We start from the raw sequence: 23,521 nt of genomic DNA, 5'->3' as shown, positions 1-23,521 counted from the left end.
TTGCTTGCTTATAAGCTGTGCGAAATACACGCTCAGTAACAACTTCTTGTTCCTTTACCATGGAAGCAACTGAGTTCTGAATATGATGTTTTTCTGCGTTAGTCTGGATTTTGTTCACTAAACCATGAGCTTGAGACTTGTGGTGATCAAATAGTTTTTTCTTAAGAGACGTTAGTTGATCTTTTTTATTTGTCCCATATGAGCTTACAGTTCCTAAAACCCATTGCTCACTCAGTTTTAAACCTTTCCTTTTTTCAGCACCTAGTGTAGATACACTTCTACAAACTTGGTAACCTAGCTTTTTTTTTTAATAATTAACCATGGGTTTTTAGCTTTATAATCTGTACATTGTTCGATAGACCAACAATCTGGCTTTTCATCATCATTACAATTATCATTACTGTCTATAGATGTTTTGTCCGTATCCATATCAGCCAACTTACAGATATTTTCATTTAGCGATGACGTCTTAGGAGAAAGATCATCTGCCTTGTTGTTTGCATCTTCTTCTCCACCTGCAGTTGCTCACCAACTTTTTGTCTTTTAGGTTTAAAGACGTCACTAATTTTTGTAGAGGTATACATAACCATTAAACTCTCGTGTCCACTCACAGTCACAATATGTAAATAAACACTATGAACAAACCAAAACAATGCTGTTGGTTCTGAGCAGAACAACAACTGAACTGCAAGCGACTGACGTACATAGAGTGAGTGAGTAATATTGTTGAATGAGAATTCCGAAAGTGCCTGTTGGATTGTTTGTTTGCCTCTCTGTGAGCCAGCGATGGCTAAAAACGTAATTTGATACAAATTGAAAAAGACATAGACATGACCTGTCTGAATCATGGACTATGAAGACTGAATTCACAGACAGACATACAGATACGCAATTATAACTAGAGAACCACTTATGCGATTTACATGTTTCTTTGTTTAACTCACAGATATAGGCATTTACTATCTATCAGTATATATTTAGCTACTTTAGGTAGCACAAGAAATAAGCTGTGGCTATAATTGTAAGTCAAGTCGCAAGAAAGTGGGCTGCCGTCATGCTCTCTTGCAGTATGCTGCTTAAACTATTAGAGCAAAATCATTTGCTTTAGTAATGAATTGTAGACCTCAAAAAGAACCACAAAAAGTTGGCGAGAGGATGTGTTTGTCTTTCACAGTTGAGTCACAATCACACTTTTTCTAATTTGTAGGTGCTGAAACAGGCGACTTAAAAAAAAAAATCATCATTTTCGTTCAACCGTAACCTTTCATTTAGGTACATCTTTTTGAGCTCTACGATCTGGTACTACGTAACTTGATGTAGTTCTTATGGACTATGTAACGTATTTCAAGAGAGCACGCTGTTGGAAAACATTTTTACTTCATATAACTGATGAAATTTAAACGGCTGAACAGACTTTCAGAAATATAGCTAAGAATCATCCCGATTAAACCAGCTTTCAAATAAAAAAACAGCTTTAAAATCTGAACTTTCGTTTGAGAACTATGTTGGGGCAGACAGACAGAGTTACCGGTCAAACATATACACCTCCATTCTGCATTGGGAGTTCAAATTTGCCCCCTGTGGGAGCGTCAACCATGTTCTAACAACAGTGCGGGCAGATAAAGTACCGTGAACAAAAGGGACGTATCAGCTCGGAAGGCTGCCAACTTTTAGTCATTCATGCTCCATACGCACATTTGATTAGTAGCTATGACATAAATTACGACACGGAATAAAATGATTTCGTGAAAGCACTTTATACCGAGGTTCACATGCCAACTTGGATAAAAAGTCAGCAAGTTCATTCACTGAGATCCCAACGTGATCAGGGCATGGTCAAGGTTATACAGGATATACTGAATAGTCACAACCAATTAATGTCAAGGGTAGTACTGGTCAACAGCCTGAAGGCTACTCAAGGAGTCACTGCCAATAAAGAATGACTCAAGAGCAATAAAAGTGGCTGAGGGCTCTAGCAATGGCCACCAATTCTAAATCTGTTCAGCAGGGAACGTAGCAGGCAAAACCATAGAGATGTCAGGGTACACCACATCTCATTCCAGAAATGTGTCAAACACACCCAGGAACAGGCGGCAGAAAACCACAGGTTCTATTGAGTATTTTGGTCCAAAGGAGAAGTCAAGGCTGATCCAAGGATGAATGTGTATTGCATAGCTGAGCAGCAGTTTTTAGCACCTGATCTGCAGGGGAGGTACACTAGCCTCCTGAAGTAGGCTGTTCACAGGGCTGGTCCGAAAGGCTCCAGTCACAAGCCTGACTGCACAATGGTGTATCGGGTCCAGCATCTGCAATGCTGAAGACAATGCGGTGCCACATGCCAGGCTCCCATAGTCAAGATGCGATCAGACTTTTGTAGAAATGCAAAAGTATAGAGTGGCCTTCATACCACTGTGCAGGTACGATTAATAGAAGAACAACTATCTATGAAAACAGTAACTTCTTTATTCAAAAGTCAGTGAGAAGTAATCTGTTAGTGAATTCCATTTAATTTTCATTCTAAGTAGAAAGGTGTTCAGTTGTGAAAGACTTAATATATGCATAGTAACTAAATTTGCTATGGACCATATAGATATTTCATGTCAGATAGGAATTTGTTTGAAAAGTAATATTAAACCTATGTCCAATTTAAGATTCTACAGTGAATATTAATAGAAACGTTATTGAGACCATTTACTTTTACTAAGTCCTCAAGGCAATAGTGTGTTTTGGCTCAAGGCAATAGTGTGTTTTGTTATCTGTTATATTTACGTAAACAGTTAGTTCTAATCTGTTAGCTCCAACCTTAACGTGAACATACTGCATTCAGGTGCCAGAGTTCATTGCACTCATGTGGCAAAGTATAGGTTGTGTTTGTCCTTTAAAGTTAATCATACCTATTTTCTTGAACAAGAATGTCAATCATTCTCTTGCCTAATTAGGCTAGCAACTGTTTTCCTTTATCCTTTGAACAGTGTGGATAGGTTAAATATTGTTCAACACTGTTTAAATATTTACGTACTTCCGATTTTTATTTTCGATAAGCCACCTCCATTAGGTATATCACGGTCAACACAACTAAAATCCTTTCAGAGGGTAACACTGCTCTGCTTATTCATACTATAATTACTTGAATAAAAATAATTTCATGATACGAACTTCCTCCAGCTCTGAGGTTATGGTATAGCAGTAGCGGACAGTAGTGTTATAAACTACCAAGTCAATCCCAAAAAGGGGACTATACAATTAATAATGAAAGTTGCAGAAGTCAGGAGGGTATGGAAGCTAGTGTCCAAAACTCAGACCAGATTCAAGCACAAAAGCACAAAAGCACAATCTCCACCAAGAAGACCATCTAGCAGAAAGAAAGAGAGGGGAAAAAAAAGAACAGGAGAAATAGACTTGCAACACGGAAAGGAAAGTAGTACTACAAGAGCTGGGACCCTGTCTTGGCCAAGCATGTAGTCACAAAAGTGATGTGAGCCCCCTGGAGCAGAACTACTTTTCTTGCTCCCCTTTTTAACTCACAGGCATTTGGCCTTTACTGCCCAAAGGACTGTAATATTCTTTGCAGTTGCTTGGCATCTGAACCGTCACAGACCTGACCATCACGCTTGGGGTGCAGAGTGATATACAATACACCAGGGAACAGGTATTCTTTGTAGGAGGTCACAAAACTTTTCAATGGTCACACGCTCCACAGCCAGCCAGCTGACTGTACTTATATTATTACCACCACCACCACCACCACCACCACCACCACCACCACCACCACCACCACCACCACCACCTACCTGTTCTGAAACTGCTCTAAATAAACAAGATCCATCTCTTGCTGTGTGCTTGCGATAAAATCCATGTGACTCCAGCCACTGGTCCATTGGATCAGAATTCTTTGCACAGAACTTACGACGTGCCATGATCTGCAATAAAATAGACTGGATGTTATTTCCTATAGGGTGAGTTGACGAAATGTATTTTTAATCCCATCCCTCTCCCCTTCCCCTGCCCCCTGATACACTAAGCTATCAAGCAATGGAAAATGGCATTTTATCAATACTCTCAAAAAGAAACTGACAAATCTTCTGTCCTTAAACCATCTCTAACAACACACAAAAACCACTGCAGGATGTCAGTGCTCTGTATTCTTCTGTAAAACAGATGCAGTGGCATATCAGCTCTTAAAATAATTTAGCCCCAACAAGGACACTGGTGTTGCCCTGTCAGTCCATTTTCCACAACACTGGCACGGTTGTTCCACAGACCAGTCTAACAGTTAGGGCGAATCATTCCTGATTAAAAACCAACTTACCTGTTTACATGAAACTATCCCACTGTTCTTTGATTCATGTCTAGTGCATGACACTACATTCTCCGAGCCACACAACACCTTTGTTCAGCAGAAATACGTTAAATGAAACATTGAGAATAAATTCTAAAAGGTGACTACACACATTCTGATGGAAGATTTGTGATATAAGTGTCTGGCATGAGATCTATAGCCAGTGCAAGTGGGACACCATTGGACACTTGAGGTAAGAAAGATTCTGGTCTGCATTGTAAAACATGGCTGATCCTGCCCACACGGCAGTTTATTATATACCGCCTCCTGAAATCCTCTTCACAGCTGAGAAATTATGCTAGGAAGCCCTTTCCATAGGAGCAGGATTTCCTGAGGATAAGTTAATAACAAGGTAATTCTTCCCTAGAACAATTCCCTGCACAGTGGCAGTATTTCAGTTGTTGTCGTTGTTGTTGTTGTTGTTGTTGTTGTTGTGGTCTTCAGTCCAGAGACTGGTTTGATGCAGCTCTGCACACTACTCTATCCTGTGCAAGCTTCTTCACCTCCCAGTACCTACTGCAACCTACATCCCTCTGAATCTGCTTAGTGTATTCATCTCTGCCTCCCTCTATGATTTTTACCCTCCGCGCTGCCCTCCAGTACTAAATTGGTGACCCCCTGATGCCTCAGAATATGCCCTACCAACCGTTCCCTCCTTCTAGTCAAATTGTGCCATAAATTTCTCTTCTCTCCAATTCTATTGCATCCCTCCTCATTAGTTATGTGATCTACCCATCTAATCTTCAGCATTCTTCTGTAGCACCACACTTCCAAAGCTTCTATTCTCTTCTTGCCTAAACTAATTATCGCTCATGTTTCACTTCCATACATGGCTACACTCCATACAAATACTTTCAGAAACGACTTCCTGACACTTAAATCAATACTCGATGTTAACAAATTTCTCTTCTTCAGAAATGCTTTCCTTGCCATTGCCAGTCTACATTTTATATCCTCTACTTCGACCATCATCAGTTATTTTGCTTCCCGAATAGCAAAACTCCTTTACTGCTTTAAGTGTCTCATTTCCTAATCTAATTCCCACAGCATCACCCGGTTTAATTCGACTACATTCCATTATACTCATTTTGCTTTTGTTGATGTTCATCTTATATCCTCCTTTCAAGACACTGTCCATTTCGTTCAGCTGCTCTTCAGGTCCTTTGCTGTCTCTGACAGAATTACAATGTCACCGGCAAACCTCAAAGTTTTTATTTCTTCTCCACGGATTTTAATACTTACTGCGAATTTTTCTTTTGTTTCCTTTACTGCTTGCTCAATATACAGATTGAATAACATCGGGGAGAGGTTACAACCCTGTCTCACTCCCTTCCCAACGACTGCTTCACTTTCGTGCCCCTTGACTCTTTTAACTGACACCTGGTTTCTGTACAAATTTTAAATAGCCTTTCGCTCCCTGTATTTTACCCCTGCCACCTTCAGAATTTGAAAGAGTATTCCAGTCAACATTGTCACATTTGATCTTCATCTACCTCCTCTTCCATTTCCATAATATTGTCCTCAAGAACATCGCCCTTGTATAGACCCTCTATATACTCCTTCCACCTTTCTGCTTTCCCTCCTTTGCTTAGAACTGGATTTCCACCTGAGCTCTTGATATTCATGCAAGTGGTTCTCTTTTCTCCAAAGATCTCTACTTTTCCTGTAGGCAGAATCTATCTTACCGCTAGCGATATGCGCCTCTAAATCCTTACATTTGACCTCTAGCCATCCCTGCTTAGCCATTTTGCGCTTCCTGTCGATCTCATTTTTGAGACGTTTGTATTCCTTTTTGCCTGCGTCATTTACTGCATTTTTATATTTTCTCCTTTCATCAATTAAATTCAATATCTCTTCTGTTACCCAAGGATTTCTGTTAGCCCTCATCTTTTTACCTATTTGATCCTCTGCTACCTTCACTATTTTGTCTCTCAAAGCTACCCATTCTTCTTCTGCTGTAATTTTTTTCCCCCATTCCTGTCAATTGTTCCCTTATGCTCTCCCTGAAACTCTGTACAACCTCTGGTTCTTTCAGTTTATCCAGGTCCCATCTCCTTAAATTCCCACATTTTTGCAGTTTCTTCAGTTTTAATCTACAGGTCATAACCAATAGATTGTGGTCAGAGTCCACATCTGCCCCTGGAAATGTCTTACAATTTAAAATCTGGTTCCTGACTCTGTCTTACCATTATATAATCTCTCTGATACCTTCCAGTATCTCCAGGCCCCTTCCATGTATTCAACCTTCTTTTATGATTCTTGAACCAAGTGTTAGCTATGATTAAGTTGTGCTGTGTGCATAATTCTACCAGCGGCTTCCTCTTTCATTTCTTACCCCCAATCCATATTCACCTACTACGTTTCCTTCTCTTCCTTTTCTTACTATCGGATTCCAGTCACCCATGACTATTAACTTTTCATCTCCCTTCACTATCTGAATAATTTCTTTTATCTCATCATACATTTCATCAATCTCTTTGTCATCTGCAGGGCCTGTTGGCATATAAACTGGTACTGCTGTGGTAGGCATGGGCTTTGTATCTATCTTGGCCACAATAATGCGTTCACTACACTGTTTGTAGTAGCTTACCGGCACTCCTATTTTTTTTTATTCATTATTAAACCTACTCCTGCATTACCCCCATTTGATTTTGTATTTATAACCCTGTAGTCACCTGACCAGAAGTCTTGTTCCTCCTCCGACCGAACTTCACTAATTCCCACTATATCTAACTTTAACTTATCCATTTCCCTTTTTAAATTTTCTAACCTACCTGACCGATTAAGGGATCTGACATTCCACACTCTGACCCGTAGAACGCCAGTTTACTTTCTCCTGATAACAATGTCCTCCTGAGTAGTCCCCGCCCAGAGATCCGAATGAGGGACTATTTTACCTCCGGAATATTCTACCCCAAGAGGATGCCATCATCATTTAACCATACAGTAAAGCTGCATGCCCTCGGGAAAAATTATGGCTGTAGTTTCCCCTTGCTTTCAGCTGTCCGCAGTACCAGCACAGGAAGGCCGTTTTGGTTAGTGTTACAAGGCCAGATCAGTCAATCATCCAGACTGTTGCGCCTGTAACTACTGAAAAGGCTGCTTCGCCTCTTCAGGAACCACACGTTTGCCTGGCCTCTCAACAGATACCCTTCTGTTGTAATTGCACCTACGGTACACCTATCTGTATTGCTGAGGCACGCAAGCCTCCCCACCAACGGCAAGTTCCATGGTTCATGGATAAAAAACTGATCAGAAGGCTCAGGAAGCTTATTTCATCAAAATACAATGGGAATAAGTGGAACAACCATAGCGTTTAAGGCCAATCTCTGCTGGCACATTTGGCAGAAAGTCTATAACAGAGACAAATTTAACAACAAATATGTTTGTGAACAACTCCTTCAAAGACTGACAGTTACTTTCCACTAAAACACTGAAAGCAAACATGCAACATTAAATAAACAATCAGTTTAGGTAACTAATGGCATTATAATATCATGCAGGAGAAAACACGAGCCGTATCTCAACATGAAAGAGTGTCACACCAGTTACAGAATTTTGCTGCAGAGAATACTCCAAACTGCTGAAGAATGTCATCAGACATGTTAAATGATTCAATATACCATGGTAAGAGAGATCTCTTTGTTTTAATTTTTTCCTATTGTCAGTTATAAATTAAGTATCAGGGCAGAAGGTGGGCACTCAACATACTGCTTTTGTGAGGAAGAATTAACTGAACTATGAGAGTTCAGAACAATATTACATGACCACTTCATTTCAATAGTTAGAAAGCTGAACCAAAATTTTATTGGCGCAAGGTGTATACCCAAGTTCCAAGCCAATTATGCTATATGGAGCTACAAGGAAAGAAGTGAGAAAAATTTGCATGAAGATTTTACATACATACATAAATCCTTGTTCCACAGATCACGAATACAACATTTCATGATGATGTGGAATGTGTCACTTTAACATAAGTTTTCTTTACACAAAATAGTAATTTTTCTTTTTTCTTTTTATTTTTTTTTTTTTACAGCTACTACTTCATATCTAAGAATATCTAAGAATTCATCTATTGAGTAGGAGGAGTTGTCATTCAGAAATTGTTTTAATTTGTTTTTATATGTTGGTTGGCTATCTGTCATACTTTTAATACTATATGGCAAATGACCGAAGATTTTTGTGGCAGCATAATTCACTCTTTTCTGTGCCAAAGTGAATCCAGAATAGTGAAGATCATCCTTTCTTCTAGTGTTGTAGCTATGCAGTTTGCTGTTATTTTTGAATTGGGATGGGTTCGTAAGTGAATATATGTATTGTGAAGGTACTGTGAACATCCAGAGTTCCTTAATAAATGTCTGCAAGGTGACCTTGGGCCGGCTCCAACTATTATTCTGATTACACACTTTCGTGTAATGAATATTTTCTCTCTTAATGGCGAATTGCCCCAAAATATGATGCCATATGAAAACAGTGACTGAAAATAGGCAAAGTAGGCTAATTTACTGATTTGTTTATCACCAAAATTTACAAAAACCCTACGAGCATAAGTATCTAAACTTAACTGTTTCAGCAGATTATTGACATGTTTCTTCCAATTCAATTTCTCATCAATGCACACACCCAGAAATTTTGAGTATTCTGCCTTAACAACAAACCTCTGTTCATGGTCTATATTTATCAATAGTTTTATGCCATTTACTGTCTGGAACAGAGATCAACATAAACATCATTTCCACCCTTTTTATTGCACATGAAAACCACACACTGCATGTTGTACCACCCTACAGAAAGACCTTCAGAGGTAGTGGTCCAGATTGCTGTACACACCAGTACCTCTAATACCCAGTAGCATGTCCTCTTGCAATCATGCATGCATGTGATCATTGTGGCATACTATCCACAAGTTCATTAAGCCACTGTTGGTCCAGATTGTCCCACTCCTGAACAGCGTTTCAGTGTAGATCCCTCAGCAGGGTTGGTGGGTCACGTCGTCCATCAACAGCCCTTTCAATCTATCCCAGGCATGTTCGATAGGGTTCATGCCTGGAGAACATGCTGGCCACTCTGGTCGAACGATATTGTTATCCTGAAGGAAGTCATTCACAAGATGTGCATGAAGTGGACTCGAATTGTCATCCATGAAGACGAATGCCTCACCAATACGCTGCCGATATGTTTGCACTATTGGTCGGAGGATGGCATTCATGTATCGTACAGCCATTATGTCACCTTCCATGACCACCAGCAGTGTACGTAGGCCCAACATAATGCCACCCCAAAACAGCAGAGAACCTCCACCTTGCTGCACTCACTGGACAGTGTGTCTAAGGCGTTCGGCCTGACCGGGTTGCCTCCAGACACGTCTCCGACAATTGTCAGGTTAAAGGCACATGCGACACTCATCAGTGAAGATAATGTGATGCCAGTCCTGAGTGGTCCATTCAGCACATTGTTGGGCCCATCTGTACTGCGCTGCATGGTGTCACAGTTGCAAAGATGGACCTCACCATGGTCGTCGGGAGTGAAGTTGCGCATCATGCAGCCTACTGCGCACAGTTTGAGTCATAACATGATGTCCTGTGGCTGCACGAAAAGCTTTACTCAACATGGTGGCGTTGCTGTCAGGGTTCCTCTGACCCATGATCAGTACAAAGCGGTCATCCACTGCAGTAGTAGCCTTTGGGCGGCCTGAGCGAGGTGTGACATCGACAGTTCCTGTCTCTCTGTATCTCCTCCATGTCCGGACAACAACGCTTTGGTTCACTCTGAGACGCCTGGACACTTCTGTTGTTGAGAGACCTTCCTGGCACAAAGTAACAATGTGGATGCGATCGAACCACGGTATTGACCATCTAGGCATGGTCAAACTACAGACAACACGAGCCATGTACCTCCTTCCTAGTGGAATGACTGGAACTGATAGGCTGTCGGACCCCATCCGTCTTATAGGCGCAGCTGATGCATGGTTGTTTACATCTTTGCGCATGTTTAATGACATCTCTGAACAGTCAAAGGGACTGTGTCTGTGATACAATATCCACAGTCAACGTCTATCTTCAGGAGGTTTAGGAATCGGGATGATGCAAAACTTTTTTTTTTATGTGTATATTAAGAACACTAAGGGACACTATTCTTGATACCTCTCCAGTTAGAAGACTCTGCTGATTTTTGCAGACTATCTGTACTGTTAACTTCAACCTTCTGCATTCTTCCAGTTAAGTATGAATTAAACCATTTGTGCAGTGTCCCACTCATATCACAAGACTTAAGCTTATCTAGAAGAATTTCATGATTCACACAATCAAAAGCCTTTGAGATATCACAAAATATTCTAATGGGCTATGTTCGGTTATTCAATGCATTTAATATTTTATCAGTTAAAGCATATATAGCGTTTTCTGTTGAAAAGCCTTCCTGAAAACCAAATTCACGTTTTGTTAGTATTTCATTTTTACAAATATGTGATGCTAATCTTGGATACATTACTTTTTCAAGAATTTTGGATAAAGCTGTTGGAAGTGAGACTGGGCAGTAGTTGTTAACATCAGACCTATCCTCTTTCTCATGCAATGATTTAACAATAGCATATTTCAGTCTATCTGGAAAAATACCCTGTTTCAGTGAGCTACTACATATGTGGCCGAGAATCCTGCTTACCTATTGGGAGCAAGCTTTTAGTACTCTGTTGGAAATGACATCAATTCCATGTGAGCATTTACTTTTGAGTAAATTTATTATTTTCCTAATTTGATTAGGAGAGGTGGGTTGAATTTCAGTTTTATCAAATTCAATAGGTACTGACTCTTCCATTTACTGCCTTGCTTTTCTAATGAATAGCTGGATCATATTTTCTCTACAACACTTACATTATTATTAAAAATGTTTTCTTATTCTGACTTCTTGTTGAACTTTTCATTGTGTTTGATAGAAATACAGTCTTTCTGTGCTCTCAGTTGCCCTGTTTCCCTTTTAACAACATTCCAAATTGTTTTAATTTTATTATCAGATGTGCTAATCTCGGACCTAATGCACATACTTTTAGTCTTTGTAATAACTTTTCGTAATACAGTGCAGTAGTTTTTATAATGTTTCACTGTTTCTGGGTCAGTACTACTCCCAGCTCCAAGATACGTTTCCCTCTTCTGTTTACAAGATATTTTTATCCCTTTAGTAAGCCATGGCTTTTTACATGGTTTCGTAGAATTATATTTCACTGTATTCTTAGGGATACAGTTTTCAAATATACTCACAAAGGTATCATGAAATAGGTTAAATTTTAAATTAGCATCATGTTCCCTGTACACCTCAATCCCAGTCTAACTGTTGAAAGCTTTCCCTAAAATTTCTGAATTGTTAAAATGTTAATTGAATGCACTATTTTTGGAGGACTGTTTTGCATTACTGTATGGAGCTATATCATATATTGTAACTGGCTGTGCATCATTATCAGATAGACCATTCTTAACTGGAAAAGTTTTTATTTTATTAAATTTATCTTGGTCTATTAAAACAATATCTATCAGTGTGCTGCTTTCCTGCACAACTCAAGTAGGAAAATCAATAACTGATGTCAAATTGAAAGAACCATGTAATACTTCAAGGTCAAGCTTTCTATTTTACTCTTTTAGAAAATCTACATTGAAATCCCCACAAACAATAATTTGCTTTCCTTTGTCTGATAGATAGCACAACAAAGAATCCAAGTTTTTTTTCAAAAATAGTTCAAAATTTCCCAATGGGGACCTATACACAGCTATAATATAAAAGTGCCATTATTTAGTTTAAGCTCACCACTCTCATGCTTCTATATGTTGCTCTATGCAAAATTTTTTAGTTTCCAAATTGTTCTCACTCTGACAGATTTTAACATATATGGCAACTCCTCCTCTCTCCATAGTGTCTCTACTTACATGTGCTGAAAGCTTATATCCACCTACATTTACAATTTTCATACCTGTGACTATACGATGTTCAGACAGGCATAGTACATATATTCCACCCTCAGTTTCTATATCTTCTGAACAAACAAGAAGCTCATCTACTTTGTTTTTTAATCTCCTGATATTCTTATGCAATATACTAACATTATTTTTCAATGTGCTTTTATGTAAATCTTGTGATATTTTAACATCTCTAATACCTGCCTGTCTGAACTTCTCATTAAGGTCAATCTAAATGAAGCTGTCCAATAAAAATTAAGTTGGTTGGTTGGTTGCTTGACAATTTTTATATATTTTAATTGTTTTATATGTGATTGCCCTATAATTGAGAAGTTCAAAACAGTTTTTTAAAAAATTTTACCTTTCACCTTTACTGAATGGTAGTCATTTTCGTTTGTTGGCATGCATTGTTGTTTCACTTTCGAGACATTAGCAAAAATATGAATATCTCTGCACTGGGTTAAGTTACAACATTGCAATTGACATGATTATTTTTAGAAAAGTGTCATCTACAACATTGTCTGTTACACAAAATACCCTAAATTCAAAAATAACCAGTCAAAATGACCTCCAAAGTTTGGTATCAAAGTTTTCAAAAATCCACTTTTTAGGCCCAAAAATAAACAAGGAGTGATTTATGATGGGCTATTTTTTTCCTATAGTTAGATATCATACACTACTATCCTCATAAAGAGCAAGAACACTTACAAATGTTTCCTTAATTTTTTATGACTTTTTGAAATCTGAAAATTTTCAGTTATTGTAAAGTTTGGGGTTAGTTATCTTAGGTGGGACTGAATATAAAAATATGATTTTTGCACAGTTTGTACACCTATATGATAGCAACGTACTGTAAAAATTACAACACTGATATCTGACTGAACAAAGATAGGAATTTTTGAAAATGAGGGGACAATTCACATTACTCTACAGCTGATCTTATGGCTGTTGCCTATTCATGTGTGATATTGGCAGGATATAATCAATTATTATTATTGAAGTAAGGTACTGAATTACATACAAGAAGTGGAAACATCACTGAAATTAACAATTATATTATGCTGACATACTTAAAATAAATATTTTCAATTAACATCCTTTGATATGCAACTGTTCCTAAACCCGGTGGTGAATGTTAAAAAACACTTATTTCTTCAGACAGCTTCTGTGACACAGAATACGAGCTCCCAGTTGCTGTGGTAAGTTCAAGCACTGAAAGTTTCCTTAAAACATTTTTCCACTGGTATCCAAGCTCAGTCACTAGTAGATTTCTTGAATGATGTTGGACCAGAAGGGTGGTAAAAATACACAAAAACATCATTTTCCAATCTTATTCTTTCAATCTCTGCAAGCCACAACTGTCCATCATACACACATGCCACTATGTCATTCAACATTAAAGACATATGTAATTACACTGACACAATAACCCTCATAAATTTTGGTTTCTGATGTTGCATAGCATCGAACTAAGTTTTCTGCACTGCCAAGGAACTTGTGGAAATGTCTTGTTCCTTTTATTGCTATACAGTTTTCAAATCTGGTTTGAAGTGTTGTTTTCATATGCAAAACCACTTCTTTCTTGATCAAAAAATAGGTAATGCCTTTAATATTATCCTCGCAAAAGACATATATGTCCTGTACTGTGAGAATTTGGTCTGTGGTTGGTCTTTGTGGGTTGGCTTTACTTCACATTTTGTTATACCTCCTACTCCATCACATGCATTTTTACCGTGGCAAGACGCAAAAAAGGAACCATTCAATATCCAACACAAAGTCTACTTTGTGGTTCCACAGATTTTAAAAATTCTTTTTGTTGTTCTACTGACTACCACTTCCATCTGTAAAGTATATCAGCTTCTCTACCTTGGGAAATTTTTCTTTTATGTAATTTATTACATACTTTTGAAACACATGTACAGCCAAAGTGTTATTGTATTGTATTGTACCGTATTGTATATTTATTGGTCCTGTGAATCTCACACTGTACAGGGGTACATAATGATATAGGACAAGTCAAATACACTCCTGGAAATTGAAATAACAACACCGTGAATTCATTGTCCCAGGAAGGGGAAACTTTATTGACACATTCCTGGGGTCAGATACATCACATGATCACACTGACAGAACCACAGGCACATAGACACAGGCAACAGAGCATGCACAATGTCGGCACTAGTACAGTGTATATCCACCTTTCGCAGCAATGCAGGCTGCTATTCTCCCATGGAGACGATCATAGAGATGCTGGATGTAGTCCTGTGGAACGGCTTGCCAGGCCATTTCCACCTGGCGCCTCAGTTCGACCAGCGTTCGTGCTGGACGTGCAGACCGCGTGAGACGACGCTTCATCCAGTCCCAAACATGCTCAATGGGGGACAGATCCGGAGATCTTGCTGGCCAGGGTAGTTGACTTACACCTTCTAGAGCACGTTGGGTGGCACGGGATACATGCGGACGTGCATTGTCCTGTTGGAACAGCAAGTTCCCTTGCCGGTCTAGGAATGGTAGAACGATGGGTTCGATGACGGTTTGGATGTACCGTGCACTATTCAGTGTCCCCTCGATGATCACCAGTGGTGTACGGCCAGTGTAGGAGATCGCTCCCCACACCATGATGCCGGGTGTTGGCCCTGTGTGCCTCGGTCGTATGCAGTCCTGATTGTGGCGCTCACCTGCACGGCGCCAAACACGCACACGACCATCATTGGCACCAAGGCAGAAGCGACTCTCATCGCTGAAGATGACACGTCTCCATTCGTCCCTCCATTCACGCCTGTCGCGACACCACTGGAAGCGGGCTGCACGATGTTGGGGCGTGAGCGGAAGACGGCCTAACGGTGTGCGGGACCGTAGCCCAGCTTCATGGAGACGGTTGCGAATGGTCCTCGCTGATACCCCAGGAGCAACAGTGTCCCTAATTTGCTGGGAAGTGGCGGTGCGGTCCCCTACGGCACTGCGTAGGATCCTACGGTCTTGGCGTGCATCCGTGTGTCGCTGCGGTCCGGTCCCAGGTCGACGGGCACGTGCACCTTCCGCCGACCACTGGCGACAACATCGATGTACTGTGGAGACCTCACGCCCCACGTGTTGAGCAATTCGGCAGTACGTCCACCCGGCCTCCCGCATGCCCACTATACGCCCTCGCTCAAAGTCCGTCAACTGCACATATGGTTCACGTCCACGCTGTCGCGGCATGCTACCATTGTTAAAGACTGCGATTTAGCTCCGTATGCCACGGCAAACTGGCTGACACTGACGGCGGCGGTGCACAAATGCTGCGCAGCTAGCGCCATTCGACGGCCAACACCGCGGTTCATGGTGTGTCCGCTGTGCCGTGCGCGTGATAATTGCTTGTACAGTCCTCTCGCAGTGTCCGGAGCAAGTATGGTGGGTCTGACACACCGGTGTCAATGTGTTCTTTTTTCCATTTCCAGGAGTGTAATTTGCAATAAAGTTTAACAGAAAAACTGTTGTATGGTTTTCAGTATATAGCAATATAACTAACACACAGGAATAACATTTCACAAATACACAAATAAATTTTACTCGCACACATTTCATACTTTCGGCCTTGATTATACAAACACACACATGTATGTAATAGACCACATATAATACACAGATAAATCTACATGTACACATTTCTTATTTTGGCCTTAATTGTGTAAACTATTTAAATTTTTCACATATTTACATTGTAGATAAATATTCATCAACACTATAGTAGCAATTCTGTAGCAAGTAGTCACTCACTGCAGTTTTGAATTTGTGCATGCCAGTTATTGCCTTAATTTTTTTAGGTAGTTTGTTATACAGTTTTTTTTTCCTGCTTGCAAGTGTCCTTTTTGTTTTAATGTTGTATGTGAAAACTGCATATGTAAATCTTGATCATTCCTTGTGTTGTATGAATGGATATTTTGGTTTTTTGGAGCAATCTTGCTATTTTCATCTACGATTTTCCTTACAAACATTTTTTCTAGGATATATAGGCATGGTAATGGAAGAATATGAAGCTTTTTAAATGAGGGTTTGCATGAAGATCAAGGTGCTGAGCATTCCATGGCTCTTATAAATCTTTTTTGTGCAATAAAACAGCTTTTCCTGGGTGGTGAATTTCCCCAGAAAATTAAACCATATCTTAGTAATGATTCAAAAATGGTTCAAATGGCTCTGAGCACTATGGGACTTAACATCTGTGGTCATCAGTCCCCTAGAACTTAGAACTACTTAAACCTAACTAACCTAAGGACATCACACACATCCATGCCCGAGGCAGTATTCGAACCTGCGACCGTAGCAGTCGCACAGTTCTGGACTGAGCGCCTAGAACTGCTAGACCACTGCGGCCGGCTAGTAGTGATTCTGCTTGGGCATAGTACACATTTTTTATGGCTGGCATTGATGCGCATCCAGCAAGAATTTTTATACTATAACAAATGGTATTTAATTTACTACATAGGTGTTGTGTGTGTGTTTCTGCCATCTTAGGTCATCTTGGATACAAACTCCCAAAAATTTTGCGCTATTTACAATTTCACGTCTTTTGCCTAACAGTTCTATGGTTGCAGTTAAAGGCTGTTTATTTTGCACTGTGTGTAGATGCATAGTGTTTGTTTTGTGTGTGTTTATTATTAAGTTGTTCATTGCGAACCATTCTGATACATGTGAAGTGCTCTTTTTTTCCATTTCATTTTGGAGCTCTTCTGGGGTCTTTCCTTTGATAAGTATATTTGTATCATCAGCATATTTAATGTACTTATAGTTAGGGCTGGATGGTTCCAGGTCATTTACAAACAGCAAGAACAAGATGGTCCCAGTACAGAACCCTGCGGCACACTGTATTTAACACACAGTTTTCTGATTGATAGGAAGTTAATTTTTTTCCTTCTTTGTACAAGACTTCAACTATTTGGTGTCTGTTTTGTAGATATGACTTTACCCCCTCATACGCTGGGCCTCTGACACCAACATTTTCTAGCTTTCTAAGCAATATACCATGGTTAATGATGTCAAATGCTTTTGAAAGATCTAGGAATATTGCTGCTGTGTGTTCTTTTTTATCTAATGCATTTAAAGCTTCATTTAAGAAATCGATAATAGTTGTCTCAGCGGATTTACATTTTCGGAAACCATGCTGTGTAGATGAGAAAAGTTTATTTTTTTCAATGAAATCTGTGAGTCTTTTATAAAAGATTTTTTCAATTATTTTAGAAAAAACAGATAGTAGAGAGACTGGCCAATAATTTGTTACATCTGTTTTTTCACCCTTTTTGTACAATGGCTTCACTTTAGCAATTTTTAACCTTTCTGGAAAGATTCCCTGAGAAAGTGAACTTTTGCATATATCTGCCATGGGCCTAACTACTAAGGGTGCACATTTTTTTAATGATATGGTCCGGGTGTTTTTTTTTTTCCGGATGCACAACTACAGTGGTCATTAGCGCCCAGACTAAATTATGAATGTAATGCGAAGCACAATGTTAAAACAGCAACTAAAAAGGACAACACTATAAAAGGCACATTAACAGGTAAGGGATTAAAATAAGACAGCATGATCAAATATCCTTAGACAGGTTTGTCAAGCGGATAAAACTAAGTATGCGAGCAGCTGCTCCTGGGTCATCCGCTAAAATTTTATCCAGAGTACATGGCAGGCCAAGATTAATGCGCAGTGTATTAAAATTCGGAGAGGACGTTAAAATGTGGCATACAGCCAGCACTTGCCTACATGGGCAGAAATGTGCTGGCGCAGCAGTCAACAGATGGCGGTGGCTGAACCGGCAGTGTCCAATCTGTAACCGCGCCCAAACAACCTCCTCCCGCAAAGAAGGGCATGAAGAGGTCATCCAGGACATGGAGAGAGGTTTCAAGGCCTGAAGCTTGTTTTCAGTAAGAGCAGACCAATCGGCATGCGACAGCGATAAAATGAGCTGACAAATGACCCTGCTAAATTCAGATGAAGGCACACAACAGGAAGCTGTCCAACGCTGGAGGACCACAGCCTTGGCTGCAGCATCTGCAGCTTCGTTCCCAGGGATACCGACATGGCCAGGAACCCACATAAAGGTAACTGGAGAAGCGTCGTCCTCCAGCTGCTGAAGAGAGCATTGGATCCGGTGCACGAGAGGGTGAACTGGATACGGATCACTGAGGCTCTGGATGGCGCTCAGGGAATCAGAGCAGATGACATAAGCAGAAGTCGGTGGCGGTGGATGTAAAGAACAGCCTGATAGAGGGCAAATAGCTCAGCTGTGAAGACTGAACAATGGCCATGGAGCCGGTATTTCGAACTGTGTGCCCCAACAATAAAAGAACATCTGACACTGTCATTGGTCTTAGAGCCATCTGTATAAATGAAGATCGTTTTAATGAACTTTGAATGAAGTTCAACAAACCGCGAGCAGTATACCGAAGCTGGGGTAACCTCCTTTGGGAGCGAGCTGAGGTCAAGGTGAACGCGAACCTGAGCCTGGAGCCAAGGTGGCATTTGTCTCTCTCCCACTATAAAGGTTGCAGGGAGTGAAAAATCAAGGTGCTGAAGGAGGCGACAAAAGCCAACTCCAGGGGATAGCAGGGCAGATACATACAACCCGTATTGACGGTCGAGAGAGTCATCAAAAAAGGAACGATAAGACGGGTGGTCGGGCATTGATAACAGCCAACAAGCATACCGACAAAGTAGTATATCGCGCCGGTAGGTTAGTCGCAATTCACCGGCTTCACCATGAAGACTCTCGATGGGACTAGTATAGAACGCTCCGATTGCAAGACGAAACCCCCGATGTTGTATATAGTTGAGGCGGCGTAAGATGGACGGCCGTGCAGAGGAGTATGCAAAGCTCCCATAATCCAGCTTTGAACGGACGATCAACCGATATAGGCAAAGTAAGATGGTTCGATCCGCTCCCCACGACGTACCGCTGAGAACACGGAGGACATTTAGGGAACAGGTACAATGGGCAGCCAAATATGACACATGTGGAGACCAGCTAAGTTTTCTGTCAAATGTAAGTCCTAAAAATTTTGTTGTCTCCACGAATGGGAGAGCAACAGGACCGAGTCGTAAGAACGGTGGGAGAAACTCTTTGTAGCACCAGAAGTTAATACAGACCATCTTCTCGGCAGAAAAACGCAAGACAATGGCAACACTCCAGGAGTAAAAACGGTCAAGTCAATGCTGAAGACAGCGCTCCAGGAAACATGTATGCTGCACGCTGCAGTAGATGGTAAAATCGTCCACAAAAAGGGAGCCTGATACATCAGCTGTGAGGCAATTCATTATTGGATTGATCGCTATGGAGAAGAGAGCGACGCTCAAAACTGAGCCCTGTGGCACCCCATTCTGCTGGCGAAAGGCGTCTGACAGGACAGAACCCACACGTACCCTGAACTTTCGATCCATTAAAAATGCACGAATAAAAAGAGGGAGGCGACCGCAAAGGCCCCATGTATGCATGGTGTGGGGAATGCCCACCCTTCAACAGGTGTCTTACGCCTTCTCCAAATCAAAGATAACATCCACTGTGGCACTTCCGCAAGAAGTTATTCATAATGAAGGTTAACAAGGTAACCAGATGGTCAACAGTAGAGTGGTGCCTATGAAATCCACATTGTACATTGGTAAGTAGGCGTCGAGATTCGAGCAGCCAAACCAAACAAGAGTTAACCATTCGTTCCATCACCTTCCAGACACAGCTGGTAAGGGAAATGGGTCGATAACTGGAAGGCAAGTGCTTGCCCTTCCCTGGGTTAGGAATTGGGACAACAATAGATTCGCGCCAGCATGTGGGAACATGACCCTCAATCCAGATGCAATTATAAGTACGAAGAAGAAAACCTTTACCCGCAGGAGAAAGGTTCTTCAGTATCTGAATATCAATAGAATCAGGCCCCGGAGAGGAGGACCATGACCAGGCAAGTGCATTTTCGAGTTCCCGCATGGTGAATGGGGCATTATAACTTTCATGATTCGAGCAGTGGAAGTTAGGTGGCCTTGCCTCCTCTGTCTGTTTTCGAGGGAGGAAGGCAGGGTGGTAATGAGCGGAGCTCGAAACCTCTGCGAAAAATCGGCCGAAGGCATTGGAGACATCCTCAGGGGCCACAAGGACGCCATTCGCGACTGTCAAGCCAGAAACTGGTGAGTGGACCTTAGTGCCAGATAGCAGGCTACCCCAGACAACCGAAGAGGGAGTAAAACTGTTGAAGGAGCTTGTGAAAGCAGCCCAGCTGGCTTTCTTGCTTTCTTTAATAACACGGCGACACTGCGCACATAATCGTTTATAATTAATACAATTCGCCATCGTAGGGTGGCGTTTAAAGGCGCGTAAAGCACGTAGACAAGCACGTAAAGCGTAAAGGGAGGCGGGGCGGGGGGTGGGGAGGTCTGGTATGTTGTCTGTACCAGAGGAAAATTTCGATTTTAGCTCCCCTATTGTTTTTAGCATTTCCTTTTCATCTGTTGGGTATAGGAAGAGATACTTGTTACTAGGGACAGTTTTAATCTGATTTGCAGTGACAGCATATTGAAAGTTTTGCTTCACCAGAAACTCAGCTGCCTCAGAGAAATACGAGTTAAAATTATTTGCTATCTGCTGGGAATCAGATATTACAGAAGTGTTTTCGTTCAGTTTGATACCATGGTATTCTCTCTGTTTCATGCCTTACAGTGTCCCATATGGCTTTCACTTTATTTTGTGCATTTTCTATGAAGGAACTATTTGCCATCCTTTTTGCTTCTTTTATGACTTTAGTTAAAATCTTTTTGCAATTCTTAAAATAGGAATCAAATTCTGGAGATGTGGTGTGCTGTCTAGATATTTCATGAAGTAATCTCGTTTTCTTCACAGATATTTGTATCCCTGTTGTGACCCATTTTATTTTCAGATCCTTTTTTGTGACTGTCTTTTTATGGAGTGGAAAGCAAAGTTCAAAATAATAGTTAAAACTATTTAGGATTTTGTTGAACTTATCATTTGTACTTTTACATTCATAGATGTCTTCCCAAGTTTCTTTACACAGATTGTTAAGGAAATGTTGTATATTCTGGTCATTATACTTCCTAGTTAGACATTCAGCTGAACTAAGTGGTTTTCCTAATCTTATACTAATTTCTTGGGCTGTGTGGCCCCCAAAGCCTGTATTGTGGGTTTGTGTTTTATGTTTCAAGGGCACATTTGTAAATATTTGATCAAAGATTGTGGCTGAGGTTTCTGTGATGTGTGTTGGCGTTTCTATAGTAGCCTTTAAATTGAAAGTTGCTAAGAGGTTCAGTAAAGCAGTTTTTTGATTGGACTCGCATGCAAAGTCAATGTTGAAATCCCCACATATAATTAGTTTTCTATTTTGTGTAGTCTTGTGTAGGATATTTTCAAGGTTCTTTAACATGATGTTAATATTGCCAGTTGGCGCCGTGTATAGACAAATTATAGCAACTTTTTCGTCCGCGATTTCAATTCCATTTACCTCAATATCTTTCTCTATGGATAATTTTTCTACATACGGCATACATTTAAAATTTATGCTATTTTTAACATAAATGCAACTACCACTATGTTTCTACAATTTCCAACAAAAATAACCACCCAATACAAAATTTGGAAAGCATAGCATATGAAGTTTCTCTTTGTCAAGCCAATGTTCAGTAAAACATAATACAGAGGTGTTTTTCCTGTCACTTTCCAACAAACTTTGAAATTCGTTTACTTTGTTGGATAGTGAGTGTACATTTTGATGAAATACCGTCAGGTTTGGAGTTAAACACGAGTTCTGAAACTTACTATCCTTAGTACTTATATTTATATTGGAACTTCTGCCTGGAACATAATTTTTATTTTCAATTTTCACTTTTGAATTTTTACCCCCTCCACACGGTATCAGTTTTCCTTGTTCTTAATGATTTTACAGATGTCTGTAACCATTTTACTGAAATTCATTGAGCCTAGTCCATTTAAATGCACGCCATACTTTCCCGAGCATTTGTCACTTAAAAATTTGTTGGGGTCAACGAATATTGTGACGAGTTCGTCACACTCTTCCCTGATAGCACTGTTTATGTTGCTTATATAATAACTGCTTACTGACCTTCTGTGCAGAATTCCACTTATAACCAGTATTGAGTTTGTGTACAATGCTTTGGCTGAAAAAAAATGATGTTTCTCATCTCACAATTTCTTCCTGACTGCTGCTTCTTATTGAATTCGTCCCAAGTAGTCATTTAGAATGCAAATTGAAGAACAGAAAACTTCATCTTTCTCATTTTTAAAGTAGAGAATAAATGAATGCACTGTTGCTTGGTCATTGATCCAGTGGTACCCTTGTGTTGCATCCTGAATTGCAAATGTAAAATTTTCTGCAAAATCAGTTCGCACTATGCATTCAGTTTCATGAAGTTGTGCTTTTTTGTCCTTCAAAAACTTACTTTGGATTTTAGAAACATAGTGGTGACTTCAGAGTTTTTGTAAGTTATCAATTAAAGATTTGAAGTACTCTTCCTGAGATTTAACCACTGTTGTTATTTCTGTACTGTCAGTTGTGACCCACTGTTTGAAGTTAATACTTTCTGGCATTTCAAAAAAAAATGGTTCAAATGGCTCTGAGCACTATGGGACTCAACTGCTGTGGTCATAAGTCCCCTAGAACTTAGAACTACTTAAACCTAACTAACCTAAGGACAGCACACAACACCCAGCCATCACGAGGCAGAGAAAAATCCCTGACCCCGCCGGGAATCGAACCCGGGAACCCGGGCGTGGGAAGCGAGAACGCTACCGCACGACCACGAGATGCGGGCTTCTGGCATTTCCTCATCATTTTCGTGAAACAACATTACCAGGGCATTTATTACACAAACTCATCATGCAGTCGGCGTCACAGACCATTAAATCTAGTAATCCTTTGTAGTTAAGATCACTAAGTTTTGCACCCACAATCATCAGTTTGACATTTTGATTATATAAACAAACACATATGGAGTGTGTCCCTGAGGATCCAGCCAAAATACACCACTTAGGGCAGAGGTCACAAAATCTTGACCTTCCAATTTTGCATTCAGGATGAGAATTTTTGAAAGCTACATAAAGTTCATTTAAATTTGACAGCACTAGTCGTTCTGCTTTGTTACTTTAACTCCATTTATAACATTCTACTGTTTTCATCATCTTCAAAAAACTGCTGGATCTTTTTAATTGTTTCTTCATACCTACTCCTTTCTTCTTTCCTAAAACTGGAAGAAGAA

Source organism: Schistocerca piceifrons, chromosome X (assembly GCF_021461385.2).
Source record: "Schistocerca piceifrons isolate TAMUIC-IGC-003096 chromosome X, iqSchPice1.1, whole genome shotgun sequence".
NCBI lineage: Eukaryota > Metazoa > Arthropoda > Insecta > Orthoptera > Acrididae > Schistocerca > Schistocerca piceifrons.
Note: the sequence above shows the minus strand (reverse complement) of the source record.